Raw genomic sequence first — 21,072 nt, 5'->3', positions numbered from 1 at the left:
GTTGCACTTACTACTATCTCTTGTCGCTAATACACTGAAGAGCCGATGAAAGTAGTACACCTGCCTAATACCGTGTAGGTCCCCCGCGAGCTCACAGAAATGGCGCAACACGACTTGGCATGGACTCGACTAATCTCTGAATTAGTGCTGGAGGGAACTGACACCGTGGATCCTGCAGGGCAGTCCATAAATCCGCAAGAGTACGAGGGGGTGGAGATCTCTTCCGAACAGCACGTTGCATGACATTCCAGATATGCTCAATAATGTTCATGTCTGGAGAGTTCTGTGGGCAGCGGAAGTGTTTAAACTCAGAAGAGTGTTGCTGGAGCCACTCTATAGGAATTCCGGACGTGTGGGAAGTCGCATTTATCTGCTGGAATTGCCCAATTCCGTCGTAACGCACAGTGAACATGAATGGATGCAAGTGATCAGACAGGATGCTTACGTACGTGTTACCTGTATTAGAGGTCCCATATCAATCCAACTGCACACGGCCTATGCCATTACAGAGCCTCCACCAGCTTGAACAGTTCCCTGCTGACATGCAGGTTCCATGGATTCATGAGGTGGTCTCCATATACGTACTCTCCCATCCGCTCGATACAATTTGAAACGAGACTCGTCCGAGCAGGCAACATGTTTCCAGTCATCAGCAGTCCAATGTCTGTGTTGACGGATCCAGGCGAGGTGTAAAGCTTTGTGTCGTATCGTCATCAAGAACACACCAGTTGGCCTTTGGCTCCGAAACCCCATATCGATGATTTTCGTTGAATGGTTCGCACTTGATGGCCAAGCACTGAAATCTGCAGCAATTGGCGGAAGGGTTGCATTTCTGTCACGTGGAGCGATTCTCTTCAGTCGTCTTTGGTCCCGTTCTTTCAGGATCTTTTTCCCGCCGCATCGTTGTTTGAGGTCATAAGTTTTACCGGATTCTTGATATTCACGGCACCCTCATGAAACTCCGCACTTCAGCTCCATCTCGGAGATGTTGTCCCTCGCAGGTGCGCCGCAATTTACAAGATCTGTGGCCATCTTGAAATCCACCATCTTGGATTCGGATTAAGTGTTTCAAATTAGAAGGGGGTCCCGTCACACACCATTCTCAACTGTCTCTTTCTCAAGAATACACACTTGAAATCTGTTTTAAGACTATTTGTGTAAGAGCTATGACCTGTTTAAGTTTAGGACACTTCTCAGAGTCGGCATAACACCATATGCTCAACATGACTTGCATTGCACTGGACACACAATCGGAGTCCTTTTTGCAAGTCATGTTGCACATGTCGCAGGGTCTGTGGGTCAACAGTACGCCGACAAAAATGGGCTGTATTACTGCTTTTTACCTCATACACAATTGATTTCAAATGTCATCACAGACAAAAGTGAAGAGGTGTACGATCAGGGAATCATGGCGACCATTCGATAGAACGCCTCGTTCCTACCTATTGACCTTCAAACTGTTCATCCTGAAACTGTCTTACTTACTACCGTTGTTGGGAAGATACACTGTCTTGTTGGACGAACGTTGGGAAATCACGCTGCGGATTCAACAGCGTTGGAACCACATCGTCACGGAATGCGTTAAGATACTGCTCCCCATTCGAGGTTCCATCGATAAACACCGAACCCACTATTCTTCTGTCCCAAATCCCACACCGAACTTTTTCATCATCAACATCTTTACAGAGATCTACCCATGAGGTGTTTGCATCGGACCAATAACGATGATTCTGCTTGTTTGCTTAGCATTGCACATAAAAATTATCATCGTCATTGAACAACACCTGTCGTACAAAGTTTAGATTACTTTTACATTGCTCCAGAGCCAGTTCTGCAAACTGACCCGCCGATCACGTTGATCCTCCGAGAGATGATGTTGAATGGGTGCCACTGGTGTGCATGCAACACAAGCAGGATTGAACGCTGAGTGACACCAGATGTTGCTGATAACCGGCGCGTACTGCGATGTGGACTTTTCACAAACGATGCCGCAATTGCTGTTGCAGTCTCCTCGTCTGCGGCTGTTCTTGGACTCCATTCCTTGGCTTCTCCGCCATAGAATCTGTTGCACTAAATTTGTCCAGTAACTTGAATACTATCATACGTGAAATCTCATTTCTCTCATGATGCCGGGCATTGAAGTCAGCAACAATCCCTCTGGTACTTCGTCCACAATTTCAATGCGTTCCCGCTGTGTAAGTGCCACCTGTAATAATAAACAGAAGTGATCACCTCCTTGCGATTTCAAACTTTAACAAGTCATAAATCCTACAGAAATAAAGATATCTTAAAACAGATTTCACATATGTATTCCTGACAAAGAGGCAATTCAGAATGATGTGCCATATGATCCCGATCCCATTTGAAAATCCGAGATAGTGGATTTCAAGATAGCCGCCACTGTAGCCATAGCCCCTTTAAGTTGCGCCCCCAGATACAGACACCCCATACTAGACACCACTATGAATTCTCACATCGTTCGACTTTTATAGGCGTGTATCCAGACATTTGCCTCGCTCTGTATATTATGATGAACCGGAACTCCAGCGACAAGCTATCAGAGGGTTCTTCTAGGGCCCCTGAGTATTTTACCATAAAGCACCCGCGGTCTCCGGCAGGTAGTTACAGCATAATAAAGCATTATCATTTACTCAGTGTGACACAACAATCAGCCTTGTTTATTCATGGAATGCGTTCGCTGCTGCGAGTTCGAACAACTACAAAATTTTCGGAAAAGTAATTGGAAATGACAAGCAGAAATTTACTTATAGAGTCAAGTGATATTTTAATTTTTTTAGATTACTCTGGAATGTATTATCCGATAAAGGAGAGGTTTCGGCTGTCCGAACAGTCACCGTACACAATGAAGAAAAAATTTAATTAAAAGATTTCGTTATGAACACATAGATATAAAAATATAAAATATACACTCATCCAAAAAAGTTTTCCATCACCCCGGTTCCCAGAACTCCTGAAAGCAGACGTTGGCTGTGGATATTGTATTAGAGACACAGTCGCTTTGACTGTTTAGAGATATCACTAAACCCGCCCAAACATGTAAACAACCGTGCATGACCAGCGGCTATTAGACAGAGGGGCTCTGACAGCTGATCAGTTCCAGTCATTCCACCAGGAAAGAGGTACACGTGTCGTGTTGTCTGTAGTTCAGACATGCCTATAATGTCAATACCACATTTCGATCGCGTCCGCATTGTTACTTTGTGCCAGGAAGGCCTCTCAACAAGGGAAGAGACCAGGCGTCTCGGAGTGAACCAAAGCGATGTTGTTCGGACATGGAAGAGATACAGAGAGACAGTAACTGTCGATGACATGCCTCGATCAGGCCGCCCAACGGCTACTACTGCAGTGAATGACCGCTACCTACGGATTACGGTTCGGAGGAACCCTGAAAGCAACGCCACCATGTTGAAAAACGCTTTTCTTGCAGCAACAGGACGTCGCGTTACGACTCAAACGGTGCGCAATAGGCTGCATGAAGCGCAACTTCACTCCCGACGTCCATCTTTGCAACCCTGAGACCATGCAGCGCGGTACAGATGGGCTCAACAACACGCCGAATGGACCGCTCAGGATTGGCATCATGTTCTCTTCACCTATGAGTATCGCATATGCTTTGAACCAGACAGTCGTCGGAGACGTGTTTGGAGGCTACCCTGTCCAGCGAGTGCAGCAAGATGGCGGTTCTCTGCTGTTTTAGGGTGGCACTATGTGGAGCCGACGTACTTCACTGGTGCTCATGGAACGCGCCGTAACGGCTGTACAATACGTGAATGCCATCCACCGACTGATAGGGCAACCATATCGGCAGCATATTGGCGAGCCAATCGTCTTCATGGCCAACAATTCGCGCCCCCATCGTGCACATCTTTTCAGTGACTTCCTTCATGATAACGACCGCTCGACTGAAGTGGCCAGCATGTTCTCCAGAGATGAACGCTATCCAACATGCCTGGGATAGATTGAAATGGCTGTTTATGGACGACGTTACTCACCAACCACTCTGAGGGATCTACGCCGAATCGCCGTTGGGGAGTGGGACAATCTGGACCAACAGTGCCTTGATGAACTTGTGGATAGTACGCCTTGACGAATATAGGCATGCAACACTACAAGAGGACGAGCTACTGGGTACTGCAGATACCGATGTGGACAGCAATCTGGACCACCACCTCTGAAGGTCTCACTGCGTGGTGGTACGACATGCAATGTGTGCTTTTCATGAGCAATAAAAAAGTCGGAAATGATGTTTATGTTTATCTGTATTCCAATTTTCTATACAGGCTCCAAAACTCTAGGAACCGAAGTGATGCAAAACTTTTTTTGATGTGTGTGGTTACGTCCCTTTTTCAAAATGATTTGTTATATTTCTTCAATGCTGATAGGTTTGTGTTTCTCTGCATTATTACTGGCGTCGTTACAGGTCCTGACCATCGTACAAATATTTATTATGATGTACTTTCACAGAATAATAAATAAATATTCAAACAACTTTTTAAGGCATTTACAAATGTCTTTTGATACTCAACCTTTACGTAATAATTCAAAAATAATTAAAAATACTTGGCGTGTGTACATTTTTTACAGAAGTCATCATATGCGTCTGGTCTCTTTCAGATCTCAACACAGACAGACAGCTAGTAATAAATTAGTGCGTGCTGGATTGTTTGTTAATAATCACCTCTGGCCTTGCGATCTTTCAACTTTGTCACAGACGTTATCGCTATCTATTGGCCAGAGAGCGCGTTTTTAAAGCAAATTAAAAATTACCTCCACATCTGACACCTACTGTGTGATGTTTTCAAAGATATACAGCACACAGTACTGACAGATAATCATAGCCCTTACATAATGATTCTGGCTATCACAAAAATTTACATATACAAATGTAAAAGGACTGGCAGTCATTACTAGTCATTACTAGTAAGGCAATATGAACAGGGCCTTTATTTTTCGGCCTTTTGCTAACTTATTGTATTTTCCGGGAACATATAGTGATATTTATAGTCTAATTACGAAGGGGAGTTCTTTGATCATAGCTCTAAATATTACTCTGTATCATTACGACAAAAACAAGCAAAAGATAAACAGGTATTAATTACATAAATAGGTTGCCCAATTCTTGTGGAAATACGGCAACTCTTTACAATTTTACACTCCGACTTAGGGTGGGTGCCTCACTGATTTGACGTATTGAATATTTTAATTACATTGCACTTTACCACTTTATCATAACATCTTTGGGACGCTTAATTTACTGTGTCACGATTTTTTCAGATTCACGCCTTTAAATCAGACATGTTTGCATCTCGGCCGGCATGATAAATATTGCTGTCACCATAAATACAAGAACAATCCCCTAGACATGAGGAGTGGAAGGGAAAAGACTTCATTAAGCGAAGTATTAGTCAAGGTATTTGTTAAAATTTTACCCCTCCTAGGTACCTTCACCTTCAAAAGTTATTGAGCTTTTATTGCATTGAGGAAACATTAGTGTTCATACATATATATTATCGCCTCCCTCGTACTGTAGAGTAGTAGAATGTTCATTAATGCATTTAATGTAAAACGTGAACAAGGATCTTTTGATACTTTCTTTCAACTGATTTGTACAGTAGCCTAATAATCATCGTCGTGTTTTGTGCTCAAGGTCTGTGTCAGTAATCCATCGTGCAAGCTCTCACTAGTGCGATTTTGATCGATTCTTTCTTTTTGGAAGCAATGCAACAGATCTCAAGCTTACCGCCACAGTGAAGAAGAACACGTCTTGGACAATTCTCATTATCACTCGTACATAATCGCAAACTTTTGTACTTATAAACTAATAAAATAGGGGTGCCTCTTCTTGGGTACCTGACGCTTACACTTAGCATTTACTTCAATTGCGTCGTTCTCTGGCAACATACCCTATGCAGTACTAATTATTATGTTGTTGTTGTTGTGGTGGTCTCCAGTCCTGACACTGGTTTGATGCAGCTTTCCATGCTACTCTATCCTGTGCAAGCCTCTTCATCTCCCAGTACCTACTGCCACCTACATCCTTCTGAATCTGCTTAGTGTATTCATCTCGTGGCCTCCATCTACGATTTGTACCCTCCACCCTGCCCTCCAATACCAAATTGGTGATCCCTTGATGCCTCAGAACATGTCCTACCAACCGATCCCTTCTTCTAGTCAAGTTGTGCCAGAAACTTCTCTTCTTCCCGATTCTATTCAATACCCCATCATTAGTTATGTGATCTACCCATCGAATCTTCAGCATTCTTCTGTAGCAAAAACATTTGGCAAGCTTCTATTCTCTCTTCTCCAAACTATTTATCGTCCATGTTTTACTTCCATACATGGCTACACTCCATACAAATACTTTCAGAAACGACTTCCTGACACTTAAATCAATACTCGATGATAACAAATTTCTCTTCTTAAGAAACGCTTTCCGTGCCATTGCCAGTCTACATATTATATCCTCTCTACTTCGGCCATCATCAGTTATTTTGCACCCCAAATAGCAAAACTACTTTACTACTTTAAGTGATTCATTTCCTAATCTAATTCCCGCAACATCACCCGACTTAATTCGACTACATCCCATTATCCTCGTTTTGCTTTTGTTGATTCTCATCTTATACCCTCCTTTCAAGACACTATCCAGTCCATTCAACTGCTCTTCCAAGTCCTTTGCTGTCTCTGACAGAATTACTATGTCATCGGCGAACCTCAAAGTTTTTATTTCTTCTCCATGGATTTTTTAATACCTACTCCGAACTTTTCCTTCGTTTCCTTTACTGCTAGCTCAATATACAGATTGAATAGCATCGGGGATAGGCTACAATCCTGTCTCACTCCATTCCCAACCACTACTTCCCTTTCATGTGCCCCGACTCTTATAACTGCCATCTGGTTTCTGTACAAATTGTAAATAGCCTTTCGCTCCCTGTATTTTACCCCTGCCACCTTCAGAATTTGAAAGACAGTATTCCAATCAACATTGTGAAAAGCTTTCTCTAAGTCTACAAATGCTAGAATTGTAGGTTTGCATTTCCTTAATCTATTTTCTGAGATAAGTCGTAGCGTCAGTATTGCCTCTCGTGTTCCAACATTTCTACGGAATCCAAACTGATCTCCCCGAGGTCGGCTTCTACCAGTTTTTCCATTCGTCTGTAAAGAATTCGCGTCGGTATTTTTCTGCTGTGACTTATTAAACTGATAGTTCATTAATTTTCACATCTGTCAATGTATGTTAGGAGCACAGGAATGTTTTGGAAGTGATGGACTGTGGCAAAACAGAAAATGAGCAGAATCTAAGCGTTTGACATGAGTGGTTACAACAGGGCGTTAAAAATTAAGTTGACTAATTATGGGAAGAAATGAGGAAGTGGTCTGACGAATCGGCAAGGAAGTTATGTCTAAGCATTTGCAGTAAGAACGGACTAGATTTAGGACCTGAGTTAAGACATCAAGGAATGGCTTCCCTGTTACCTCACGGGGATTTACAGTGCAACGACCGCGAGAGATGACAGAGATAGCAATATAATCAAACAAATAAATATAGACGTTGGATGCAAGTGTTACTCTGTGGATGGTGGGGTTGGAATGCGTGCCACAACAAACTAAATCAGCCGAAAGACTAATGACAGTTGGATTTTATGCTAACCTTCTTTATCTGTTTTCTCAAAACTCAAAGTGACTATGAGGTGGCATCGTCCGTAAAATCTTATCCAGCAATAACGCTTGAACGTACACTGAAGAGCCAAAGAAACTGGTATAGACACGCCTATTCAAATACAGAGATAACTAAACAGGCGTAATATGGGCTGCGGTCGGCAACGCCTATATAAGACAACAAGTGTCTGACGCAGTTGTTAGAACGATTACTGCTGCTACAGTGGCAGGTTATCACGATTTAAGTAAGTTTGAACGTGGTGCTATAAACGGCGCACTAGCGATAGTGCACAGCATCTCCGAGGTGGAGATGAAGTGGGGATTTTTCCGTACGACCATTTCACGAGTGTACCGTGAATATCAGGAATCCGGAAAAACATGAAATGGCGCTCGGTGTAGCCGCCTGATGTCGGACGACCTGTCACAGTCCGTGCGGTAACCCCCCCCCCCCCCAAACGGAGGTTCGAGACCTCCCTCGCACATGGGCGTGTGTGTTGTCCTTAGCTTAGGTTATACTGAGTAGTGTGTAGCCTAGGGACCGATGACCTCAGGCGTTTGGTCTCATAGGAACTTACCACAAATTTCTAAATTTCAAAAACATCAAATCCCCGACATTGCTGCGGCCTGAAAAAGATCCTGCAAGAAGGGGAATCGTTCAACGTGACAGAAGTGGAACTTTTCCACAAAATGCCGCAGATTTCAATGCTAGGCCATCAGCAAGTGTCAGCGTGCGAACCATTCAACGAAACATCATCGATATGGGCTTTCGGAGCCGAAGGCCCACTCGTGTACGCTTGATCACTGTACAGCACAAAGCTTTGTGGCTCGCCTGGGCCCGTCAACACCGACATTGCACTGTTGATGACTGGAAGCATGTTGCCTGGTCGGGCGAGTCTCGTTTCAAATTGTATCGAGCGGATGGACGTGTACGGGTATGGAGACGACCTCATGAATCCATGGACCCTGCATGCCAGCAGGGGACTGTTCAAGCTGGTGGAGGCTCTGTAACGGTGTGGGGCTGTGCAGTTGGAGTTATACGGGATTCCTGATACGTCAAGATACGACTCTGTCAGGTGACACGTATGTCAGTATCTTGTCTGTTCGCCTGCATTCATTCATGTCTATTGTTCATTCTGACGGCAATTACAGCAGAACAATTCGACACCCCACACGTCCAGAATTGCTACAGAGTAGCTCCAGAAACACTCTTCTGGGTTTATTTACTTTCGCTGGCCACCAAACTCCCGAGACATGAACATTATTGAGCATATCTGGGATGCCTTGCAACGCGCTCTTCAGAAGAGATCTCCACCCCTCGTACTCTTACGGATATATGGACAGTCCTGCAGGATTCCTGGTGTCAATTCTCTTCAGCACTACTTCAGACATTAGTGCAGTCCATGTCACGTCGTGTTGCGACACTTCTGCCTACTCGCGTTGGCCCTACACGCTATTAGGCAAGTGTACCAGTTGCTTTGGCTCTTCAGTGTAAATAACGTTAAATGCACTTTTATCCACAATAGTTCGGCACAGCTCATCCATGCGAAAGTTTTTCATATTTTAAATGCAACAGTGGAAGCCGTCTTTGATTTTTCATCGAACTGGTGTATCATACGTTCCGATTACACGTTAAAAGAGCTACTATGATCGTAATTACCTAAAAAACAAACTCCATTTATTAATACTGTCTGAGTGCGTAGCGATTGGTAGCAATGTCAGGAGTCTAATTAGAGTGACATATTTAATGAGAATATGTTCCCTTCTGCCTTTTAAAAACGGTACGTGGCGTTCTGTTTCGGTACTTAAGTTTTTTTAAATATCACAGTACGGCCAAAGGTCACGCTGCACGGCCGACATCTCCCTGAGGGCTCATCCGTTGCTCGCAGTCACCGCACATTCAAAAAATACCAAGGGTGACGGGACGCTCCCGCATGAAAGACCAGGTCTACAAGAGGTCAACGACTGACGCGTTTCTGCTTGCGCTTGGGCGAGCTTTCGGTAATTGGGATTCACGGTGTTGACGTGTACCCCTCTGCGGAAAACCAGACTCTCGAGCGGTGTTCCCTTTCCAGGAGATGTGACCGTCTCAAAAGTATTCAATTCTGACATTAGCAGGCCACGTGCGAGCTGCGGTTTTATACAATGAATTATTAAGGGCAGATTCAACTGTCATCAGATTGAAGTTGTTTTGGTGATTTCCAATCTAATTGTTGTCTTCATGTGAAGAGGAATGTGCAGTTGTTTCAAAATTATAACTGTATCTCTTCTACAAATTATTTATAAACCTACGGGAAAAATGCCTCTGGCGCTTCTGCAAACAATTTCTTCGTCCTTGTGACTACTTTTCATTTATTTCGCGTGTGATTTCTTGTCTTGAGATACTCCTCTTCATGCTGATCATATGGCACAAAGAGGACAGTAAATTTTTAATACTGAACCTGGTTAGGAAAACAGTGATGCTTCGAAAGCAAGTAAATGTACAGGAGAAGTCTTGCTCACGTTTTTACGCCGTCGCAGTTACCAACACTGTCGATCATAAGTCACGTTTCCTTCTTCTTCCAGAACTAAAAGGACACCTGTCATAAAGCAACACCTTATACAACATGCTAAGTGCGACCGTATGTGGACATAGATTCCGTGGTAGCAAAGAATAAGCCTTTGCAGAAAAAAGTTACTGTTCTACACAAAAAAAGTGATGACAAAAATAAAAGCTATTTGTTCGATAGTACAAATGTATACGAAACTTTGAAATGAACTTCTATTGTTGTGTAACATGTGAACCTGTGGAGCACAAGGCTTATTACGCCTTTCAGTCCAATATGTGGTTTGAGAATCTCACCACGATATGACCTATGAGTTTTAGGCGTTTCCTAGATATTTTCTTCCTCTTCTTTTGATTGTTATTGAATATTATAACTGCTGTTACTAGCTCAGTTCAATGAACCTTTTTTCTCTCTTATTCCCTTTACTGAGCCAGTACTTTTCCATAACCTCTTTGTTCCTGCCTCTATAGCAGCGTTCTAATCCCCTACGGTTGTTAAATTTCCATCCCACTTTACGTACTGAGTTATCCCTTAAACGCTCTGATACACTCAGGCTGTTCATCTCCCTCTGTGTTTATACCAGATCTGTAGTCGTTAGGATTGATGTCTGATTCTGACGAGAACAATGGTTTCACGGTACTGTTCACAGCTACTCACTCCTACTCGGTGCTGCTGTTGACATTGCCCTAAATTTGTCTGACCAGATGTTCTTAAATTTGTTTTACGTTTTACTTCAGTAATTCCCTTTTCAAATTTTATAACTGCCCAACCACATCACTGTTTCTATCATTCCACACTACCAGTCGTAGTATGTTTCCCCTTTCGTGTTTTTTATTTTAATATTTTTATTGTGATCATCTCTTCATTAGTGGTGTTCTCCACCGAACCGAATCGAAGACTGCTCCATATTACTTCTTTTAGCAAATGAAACGTTCAACACGAAAAGTTTTCAATAATACGCCACATTTTCTGTAGATACAAATCGTGTCCTTAATGCAGTGCCTCCTAGTACTCCAGAAACTAAAAACCTGAACTGGGAAATGGAGAGGCAGTTCACACTTTGTCACTCTATGCTCCCTTACACCAATTCCCGAATGAAACTATCACTTTACTATTTTGATCATAAACGTCCTGTGAAACTGTATGTGTTTACATGGAAAACGATTTTCGATTTGTTCATCACTCTCGATTTAACGACGATTTTGATTTCCACGAGCCTGGTCGTTCATGTTAATGACCTATCACTTAATGTCAGGCAGCTGTCGGCTGTAGCAAAATAATCGGACGAAACTACTGTCTTTCATTGTTTAACACAGATTAATCAAGTCTCTCGTTATGCCAAAGGCTATAAGCAAAGTGTAAAGCGAAAACTTCCAACTTTTATGCTGGAGAACGTATCCACATAAACAACTGAAGTGAAACATAACTTTTATGATGTTTATGTTTTGGTTGGCAGGAGAGCCAACACCGTGTTACTAGAAGGAGGCCGAAAGGCACGCGTTTTAGCTCACGCAGGCTGGCGTGAGGTCTGGAACAGGACAAGGAAATTAGAATTTAGAAATACGGACGTCGCTGGTGCAATACGTAACTTTAATCCGTTAATGAAGAACGTCGGTCTTGACGGTACATGAATCAATATCAATAGTAACTGATAATGGCGCCTTGCTAGGTCGTAGCAAATGACGCAGCTGAAGGCTATGCTAAACTATCGTCTCGGCTAACGAGAGCGTATTTTGTCAGTGAACAATCGCTAGCAAAGTCGGTTGTACAACTGGGGCGAGTGCTAGGAAGTCTCTCTAGACCTGCCGTGTGGCGGCGCTCGGTCTGCAATCACTGATAGTGGCGACACGCGGGTCCGACGTGTACTAACGGATCGCGGCCGATTTAAAGGCTACCACCTAGCACGTGTGGTGTCTGGCGGTGACACCACAGTTTATTTGAGGATTTGTCTGTTATCATCTTCCTTTCAGTTCCTTTAATTTTTTTAAGAGAATTATGCGTTCGAGGGCAAAATACGTCCAAAGAGATACGTATACTACCTTACGAATACGACTTAATGCTACACAGTTTCTGGGCGACAAAAATATAAGACAGTTTTCTTGGAGCGTTTTTAAGGATCTAAAACTGCTTTCATGTAGTACTCTAAGTATTTTATCTGAGGGCCTGCAGTGTATGATGACTTTTCCCCATCTGTTTATCTACACACGGAGGTAGGGGACTGCCTATATGCCAAGACGCAATGACGCCATGATCTCATGAAGCTGACAGATGGTGGAAAATCTAAAAATCGAAGACGACACTTGTATGGAATTAAAAAAATGTAAGAAAGTGGGAAATTAAAAACAAAGAAAATCAACGAAGCATAAATCCAAGATAGGAAAACTTGTCAAGTCGTGCTTTATAACACCTCGGCTCCTCTCGTCTCCTCCAACGGCAGCATAGTACTTCACACACGATTAAAGTGAAACAGTCAGTCACAACATAGCGTCAGAGTAGCAATCTTGGTAGTCCTCAAAAGTATCTGAACATCAGAAATTTTTTCCCATTACCTGACACCACAATATCCGACACATCATAGCCAGTGTAGTAAACTGTACAGAGTTCCCAGCACTGATGTATTGTATAAAATTACTGGAAAATATGGAGTTCAATGGCAGTCATTTCCATTGTGTGATATGATTTAGAATCATAATCACTAGAAGATGTAGAACATTTTGTGTTGCAAGTCAAAGATAATAACCTAACATGGAGTCACTACGATATTCGAGTGACTTTGAAAGAAGATAGTTGAAAGCATAGGAAGCCTTGTTTCTTAGGAACATGAAGGTGTATTACCAATGTTCAATGTCTATTCCATAAAAGTGTCACATAGTTTCCCTACCATAGGGTCACTATAATGTTTGACTGACTCTGATATCAGTTTCAGGTACGAATTTTTGACGAATTTGGACGTGGGTTGAACATTGTTTCCTTTGGAAATGCTTACTGACCAGTGCACTTTAAGTTGTAACTTGGATCAGCAGTAGTACCTTTGCATATTTTGCAGTGTGGCATATGCTGAGCTGTGACTCAAATGCACTGGATATTAGAAACACAATACTTGTCAGAACAACCAAAACGCTCATACTGCGAATTCAGTCTTGATGATGCATGCCTGGCCGGCCGTGGTGGCCGAGCGGTTCTGGGCGCTTCAGACCGGAACCACGCGACTGCTATGGTCGCAGGTTCGAATCCTGCCTCGGCCATGGATGTGTGTGATGTCCTTAGGTTAGTTAGGTTTAAGTAGTTCTAAGTTCTAGGGGACTAATGACCTTCAGATGTTAAGTCCCATCGTGCTGAGAGCCGTTTGAATCATTTGATGCTTGCCTGCTTGCCTTGTGACAGTTGACCATCATCCCAGAGCAATTTAGATATGGAAAATATTTAATTTGATGTTTTGCTGTGCTTTACATGATCCATGGTACAGAAACCGAACTTCTCAGATTTTTGACTGTTTATTTACTTAGTTAATGCAATATATGGTGAAAAAATGAGTCTTCGAATACTTCTGAGGATGCCCAAAATGACTGTAATTCCATTGGCTGTTTCCTTTTATCGGCCTGTAATGTACTTTTAGATGTGGAAACACTGTACGTTACACCCTTCACACAATGTTTTGGATAAACTGAACATGGTGTAAAAAATGTTTCAGCGCGTTCGGATACTTTTAAGCACTGAAAATATGGCTGCTCTGCAGCTATATTGTGATTGGCTTTTTCATTTTAATGGTCTGTAATGGACTACATCCTGCTTCGAGAAATAGGAAAGACAGGGAAGGGGAATGTGTTACAAAGCACAACTGCGATGGATATATAACCTTTCTCGTTTTCAGTTATCGGCCATCTTGAATTTATGAATTCCCTCCAATGCCAAAACTTGCCACCCATCCACCTTGTTTAAGTTTCTCACAATATTCCATCTTGATGACGTATGTGTTCGAGGTTATTCACGACGTCATTGCCCCTGATGTGTAGACAGGACCCAGACCCTGCTTGTAGGCAACTGGATGGCAAACGTCAAAGTGTTGTCTTTGAGACCTGTGCTACTGACATATTGTGTCAGGAAATGTTACAACAACTTTGTTTTTGTATTTGGCTCTGAGCACTATGGGACTTAACTGCTGTGGTCATCAGTCCTCTAGAAGTTAGAACTACTTAAACCTAACTAACCTAAGGACGCCACACACAGCCATGCCCGAGGCAGGATTCGAACCTGCGACCGTAGCGGTCGCACGGTTCCAGACTGTAGCGCCTAGAACCGCTCGGCCACTCCGGCCGGCTGTTTTTGTAATTCTCATGGCGTAATAAGACTGACAGGTTGCCTCTTTATTCAGTCTTTGTATTACTGTCCAGACGAAGAAACAATTTTGTTTCATAGCAGAAATATCCCAAGGTTATGAAAATACCGAGCAATGTTCACATAGTAAGTAAGACTAAGTCATGTTGGCATAAACAGTGTGTTAAATATGCTAAATAAAGACGATTAGTGTGGGCTACTAATACAAGACACATTACGTCGTTTGCAGGCCTTTGCGGCAAAACACTACAAAAATTGGACAACAAATCTTTATACAGTTCATACCTGAAGGGCCTCAGAGAAAGAGATTGAGGGAACTGGGTAGTGTGCTTGAGACACGAACATCAACCATTCTATGTCCAGACTGAGCAAATGCATACACACTTGGTAATGAGACGAGAAAAAGCAAAAAAGCGACGATCCGCGAACGAATTACCTCAATGGGACGGAAATTTGTAGATGTTATATACACGTACAGACATGATCACAATTTCAGAAATTGAGCAAGACAGTAGCGCATTGGTCCACATTTGGCCCTTACGGAGGCGGTTATTCGGCTGGTCATCGGGGCTCAGTTCGAAGCGGAACTCATCACTGAAGACAATTATACTAGAGTCAACGTGATTCCAGGCCAGGCTCTGGAGACGCCCTGGAAAGCCGTGATTTACCATCCTGACTGCAGGCCGCCATACGGCGCCACAACCAGGAACTACGGTCTGGGGAGCCATTTGTTTTCATATCAGGGCCCCTTTGGTTGTCATCGGAGGCGCCCTTATATAACACCGGCAAGTCGACGACATTCTACGCCTCGTTTAGTTGCCCTTCAGGGCTTACATTTCAGCAAAATACTGAAACTCGCATACCGCGAGTGCTCCTACCGCTTGTCTTAGTGCCTGTTGAAGCCTGCTATGGTTAGCAATGTAGCCGATTCTCTTCCCGACTGGGAACGTTTGAAGCATTACCCACGGGGCTCGGGATTCAGACGATCTATCGCGCCAATTGAATAGCATCGCCAGTTGAATAGTATTTCGCACGATATCCGTCGGGAGGGTGTCAAGCCGAATAGCTGCAAGCATAAGGACCAGAGGTTGATCAACGCGTTATTGACTTCTGAATTAATGAAGCTGTCCCAAATAAATCATCAAATTTTTCGGAAATTTTAGTCATTTGTTTGTCTTTATATGTATTTCTGTCAATTTTCGTCCCATTCGCATAATTCATTCGTGATGCGTCGTTTTTTTGTGTGTTAGTGTGTACTTTCATCTGTGAGTCAAATTCAGATCATGAACCTGTGATCATGAAGCATTATAATGGTGTTATTATTTATATACCTATTCATCCTTCATCGCTTTATCTCTGGTCTTCAATCCGAACAATAGTTTGATACATCTCTCCACGCTAGTCTATGTCATGCAAGCCTCCACATTTTCGAACAACTGCTGTTACCTCCATCCACTGCTTACTGTAACCATCCATTGATCTGTCTCTACAGATCCCCCCCCCCTCCCCCCCGATCTCTTCACACTTCCTTTCAATACGAAACTGACCATATCATAATGAATAAGAATGAGTTTTGTTGATAGATCCCTTCTTTTAGTTATGGTTCTTCCCCATCCAATTCGATTCAGTACCACTTCGTAAGTTACGCAATCTGTCCGTCCACTCATAATCATGCTTCTGTAGCACCAAATTTCTCATCTGCATCCACACGCCGCAAAGCACTGTGAAGTACTTGGTAGAAGGTTCTTCCCATTCTACTAATTATTAGCACCTCTTCCCGTTCCATTCACTTATGGAGCGCTGGAATAATACCTGTTGAAATGCCGCTGTGCTCGCTGTAATTGACCCAAACCTGTTGTCCCGATCACTACGGGAGCGCTACGTAGCGACTGTAGCTTTTTCCTCGTCATTTGTTATAGACACTTCCTAAAACTTTTAATTAGGCTTTCTCGGGACTGTCTAATCTATTCTGAAGTGTCTGACGGTACAGTTTCTCGGGCATGTCTGCGTCACTAGGATGAACAGCAGGAAAGATATGTAAGCGATCTTCTTTGTAGTATGATTTCATTTTCCTACTTTTGTACGAACAAAGTAAACTGAAGTCTATTACGTGCTTTACGTACGACTAATCCGGTGCTGTCCTTCCATTTCATATGCCTACAAAGTGATATATCCAGGTATTTCCATGAGCTGATCGATTAGCGACAAATCTCATTGATGCATCGTCTACAGATAGTGGTCTGATGGTTAGAATTGCTTCCACTGGATCACGGGGTCCCAGGTTCGATTCCCCGTACGCGGACTGGGTTTTTGTGAGTCCTCATCATCTCATCATCATTCGGGCAAGTGGCGAGACTGAACGCTGTACATGTTCAGCCTCTGTATGAGCGCTGATAAGCACGCTGTTGAGCGCCCCACAAACCTAAATCGTCGTTAATATCATAGTTATAGAATTGTGAGTTTCTTTTTCGTTTCGTAAATTGCACAATTTTACATTTTACATCGTTTAAATCTATCTACGCCGGCAGGAGTGGCCGTGCGGTTCTAGGCGCTACAGTCTGGAACCGCGTGACCGCTACGGTCGCAGGTTCGAATCCTGCCTCGGGCATGGATGTGTGTGATGTGCTTGGGTTGGTTAGGTTTAAGTAGATCTAAGTTCTAGGGGACTGATGACCACAGCAGTTAAGTCCCATAGTGCTACCTGCTACCTAAGTTGTAAATAGGCTATTGAATCTGACAGAGATTCCATGAGACCCTGGAGCTTTGTTGAATTTTAGCGGATTCAGATGTTTCTCAACACCACTTATCTTAATATCTAAATGACTTATCTTAGCAGTGCTGCATAAATTAAACTAGGACAAAAACCGTGAACTATAATTTGTAAAGGTAAATTTCAAGACGGAGTTCAGAGTTTCTGCTGTTGCTTTGCTACCATCAACTACAGCCTCTGTTTCGTCCATAATTCTCTGGACACTAACACTCTTTGCGTATGACCAGAATTTCTTTGGGTTTTGTGAAAGATCCTTAGGTACTATTCTGCTACTGCTGTCACTGAAGCCTTCACGCTCTTATGAGTGTCAAACACGTTTCATTCACTATGTCATTATATGTAGCCCTATGTTCTGTTTTATATCTATTAAGTAACAATCTCTTTTTCTTCAGACATTTGGTGTAGTAACTGTACAGCATGAATGGTCCTTCCCATCATATACCACCCCACTAGGTTCGTATTTAACAAGTGGATGGTCAGCTATTCTCCTAAATCTGAGCCAAACTTCTCCTCTCCAGAGTTCCTTATTGAGATAAGGTACTATTGCTTCTTTATCTAAACTTCTGAAGATATACATACCCTACCAGTTTCATTAGCTGTCTGCTGTTGCTACAGATGTCTGAAAATCACAGATTTAAGTTTTGGCATGGACATTCTGAAAGGATGTTGTTACTAGATCCAATATGTTTCCATCAGAGTGGGCCTTTTGTAGATAATTTTCAGAGAATTTATTTAGTAATGTTTCACAAGGTATCTTGTCAAGCCCATCACTAACAAAAATGTTAATTTCCCAATTGATTTTGGATGATTCAAATTTTCTCCAGTGATGTTAGCATGAGAAGGTTTTGTCTGAAGCTTGAATTGGAGGTTGGAGGTAAGTCTGCTGGTTGATAGAATGATCCGATAATGAGTTTATACCTACCCTTGATACTCGGCGTTCCCCACATAGTCTTGCATGCCGTTTAATTCCCTGCATTGGCAGATTTCAGGTCCATGTCTGTCACGAAAATACACCACCCCTTCTTTCCATTAGTCTATCATTTCGATATATGCTTAAATTTTCCTCAGGTATGTCACTGGTATCAGTTTTTGATTTTATCTATCTTTCTATACCAAGTGTGATGTGAAATCCCAGAGATTGAAGGGCATACTTCAGACTCTACCAAACTGCCTGTAGGGGGAATTCCTTTGGATCTGATACTGACATTCCCAGAGCTGATACAGTTATTGCAATGTGAATTGAGTTTCACGTGATATTTTAAAAAAAAGAACTTTGTGCTTGTGTGCATCCCACACAGAATCAGCTATCTATGTAGCAGCCTCTGATGTGTAGTAAATAACTGACTCTTTAGGAGCATCCTACATAACCCTGCAACATAAAACCGGGATATTGCTAACCAGCTTGTTACAGAACCTTCAAAATCTCTGGCTGAGTCCTTCCTCTCCACTCACAACCACAAGTTATAGCGTCAGTTCTGCTGGCTGAGAGTTAACGTTGAAACTCTGTGCGGAGAAACCCGTCTTCTCAACCTTCTCTGGCAGTCGCTCGAATCGTGCAGGTATATCCTCGGAATCCAGATGATACGCATCACTTCTGTGAACGAGCGCAACGATATGCAGCTGGTTTTACCCTGTTCTTTCAGTGGCTGCCTCGCTAATATCTTAGACATGTTTAATGACGCCCAGGCATACACACACCGTACACCTGGTCTTCCTACCTATCTCCACTGCAATTGTCGTAGACAATTACTAGACAAACGCTTGAACTGTCAACGATAAATTGACGCCTTCCCATTTGAGTTTATTTATGTCTGTGGATGTTTCCCTAATGCTGAAATGAGTCTCACTGGTTACTTTTCTGTTTCAACGATACATACATATTACATTGGATGTGTTGGTTAGCGTATTGGTGTAACACCCTGATTTCTTATATCAATGCGTCCGAAAGAACAGAACCACAGGGAATCTGCAGCTTCGACATATGATTAAATTGAACGAGGAGGTAGGAGAAAGGAACGAAAAGAGGTTTATTGATATCAACTGCACCAGGTCTTTGTGTGGCATCAGCGACGATTGAAACTGTGTGCCAGACTGTGATTCAAACCCGCTATCTGCTGCTTGCTAGGCAGTTGCGTTAACCAGTGCTGAGCCCGGGGAACAGTGTTTACCGCAGCTGCGCGGACTATGTCGTGCACCCTTCTAGGTCGACCCACACTCCCACCGAGAGCCACGTATCCACTTACATAGATCAAAAAAATGGTTCAAATGGCTCTGAGCACTATGGGACTTAACAGCTGTGGTCATCAGTCCCCTAGAACTTAGAACTACTTAAACCTAACTAACCTAAGGACATCACACACATCCATGCCCGAGGCAGGATTCGAACCTGCGACCGTAGCAGTCGCGCGGTTCCGGACTGCGCGCCTAGAACCGCGAGACCACCGCGGCCGGCACTTACATAGATCCTCGTCGCCAGTTTTGTAAAGGTCTCGTCGGTACTGCTGTGGAGGGCGTGTTGCCACTGTTGTTGCGGTAGGCCAAGTTTGTGATATCACTGCTAAGACAATTTCTCCGGGCCACTATTACATTGCTATGCTCCAGAGTCATGTAAGATGATAGGAGAACGAAGGTTCTGCAACACTCCAACAAATGAGTTAGAAAGTCACACAAATCAGTTAAAATGTGTACTTACCTTTGTGACTTGTTGAACAATGAAGTCTGCAACGGCCTGCCGGTGTGGCCGTGCGGTTCTAGGCGCTTCAGTCTGGAACCACGTGACCGCTACGGTCGCAGGTTCGAATCCTGCCTCGGGCATGGATGTTGTGATGTCCTTAGGTAAGTTAGGTTTAAGTAGTTCTAAGTTATAGGGGACTGATGACCACAGATGTTAAGTCCCATAGTGCTCAGAGCCATTTTTTTTAAGTCTGCAACACTGCTTGAAATAAAAAAGGGCCCTCAGTGGCTAAGTGCGACTGATCGTAGGTAAACTTCACAGTATATAGCATATGCAATTTACAACAACTGTTTGTTCACTTCTGAGAGTTCACGAAACGACGTTGCCTGTAGTCAGCCCTGGACGGTGATGTACCACGTGGGCGAGAGCTGCTCTTCTATCTTCCGATTAGGGTTCAGTCCGTTGTAGTCCGTTCATTGGCGGATTGTACTCGCCCGGCAATTGGCCGAGACGAAGTCGATATCTGAATCTTCTGCGCCGTCCGTGATGCTGACGACACTCGTAAGTCAAAAGTCTCTATGGCACTGCCAGCAGCTCGCATCTTTGCGCTTGTTGCGCTTTAGCCCTGACTGTGTCTTGATCGGACTACAGCACCTACAGTCCCTGTCCATTTGTCCCTAGCGTGATACTCTGAGATCCCCGCTGGTCGTCGGATGTACTTGTCCATCCGCAATGCAGAAAGTGGACCAACTGGCCATCTAGGCGAATCGTGTCCGAAACAACAGTCACAATGCGTTCATACAACTGATTCGCCTAGGTGGGCAATGGATTCACCTTCTTCAGTGCGTCCGACCTCCAACAGTACAGAGTAGCGAGCAGGGAGAAAATGGGCAGGGACTGCGGGTAGATTACCCTTGATCGCAGTGAGAGTAGGCCGAGGTAGTAAGCACACTTGCGATAGACACTACTGCACGTCCCAGATAGCGCAGTGGTCAACGCAATCGCCTAGTAACCAGTCAGCTTTCCGCAGTCGTGCGGCTCGGACGTCTGTTTACGTTCGTGAGGCGGAA

This window comes from Schistocerca americana, chromosome 2, assembly GCF_021461395.2.
Source record: "Schistocerca americana isolate TAMUIC-IGC-003095 chromosome 2, iqSchAmer2.1, whole genome shotgun sequence".
NCBI lineage: Eukaryota > Metazoa > Arthropoda > Insecta > Orthoptera > Acrididae > Schistocerca > Schistocerca americana.
Note: the sequence above shows the minus strand (reverse complement) of the source record.